Source organism: Acanthisitta chloris, unplaced genomic scaffold (assembly GCF_000695815.1).
Source record: "Acanthisitta chloris isolate BGI_N310 unplaced genomic scaffold, ASM69581v1 scaffold15639, whole genome shotgun sequence".
NCBI classification, from domain to species: Eukaryota; Metazoa; Chordata; class Aves; order Passeriformes; family Acanthisittidae; genus Acanthisitta; species Acanthisitta chloris.
The window spans coordinates 5485-6393 of NW_008693231.1; positions in this window are offsets into that span (position 1 = coordinate 5485).

Here is a 909-nt window from a genome sequence, read left to right on the forward strand (position 1 = left end):
TGGAGGTAAACCTTTCTAAGGAAAGTTGCTAGGCAAGACAAAGGTTATCATGAGAAGAGAGCATCTAAGGAGGAATTATATAGCTGTCCTCTGCTCCAGCCTACCTTGAGAGGCCATAAATCCTAGAGTTGCTTGTGTTGGAAGGGACTTCATGCTGAAAAGTATCTTTCAGGCCCCAGATCACAGGGAAAGGATCTCCTTTGCTGTCAGCTTCTTCCTGTAATTCAGAAAGGTGAGTATCAGCAATACCAGTCCGGGTAGAGGAGGAAGGTACTCCCATTGCTTCAGCAGAAATTCCTGTAGGAGGAGTCTTCCTCAGTGACCTATTCACTCCCACAGCTGGATGCCTCAGGCACAGCCTGGGAATGTGTTCTACCCTGAATGAAGAGAAACCACTGTGGATATTGACCAGAAGCATTTGCTCCCTTGTCTATTATCTGTGACTTTTGGGGTGCCAGTGATTGTAACAGGCCAGCTCCAGATCCATAACTCCCTCCCATCTACAGATGTGAAGAAGGTTCATACAAGAACTCTTAACTTGTGCCATTTCTGGCTGAACTGCACCATTAGGAGTCTTCTGAAGCCTGGAGAGCAGGTCATCTTAGTAACAAGAGTCTTCACTGTCTGCCTGTAGCTTCCTCTGAAATAAGCTCCGTTCCCCTGGTTCTTCTTTTAGTCAACCTGTGAGTGCCTAACATAGGCTTGTTGGATATTCCATATTACAAAGAATTTCTTGTAGTTCAGTCCAAAATCCCATGTCTCACATTAAGAACTTGTGAGATATTTCTTCTCCCTGCATTTTCTGTGTGTTCATAACATGGGTTGTTATTTTGTGGCCTCTGCTGCCTGCTCCCTGCCTACTTCTCTCTGCCTCTGGATCACACCAACAATGGTAGCAGCACCACTGAA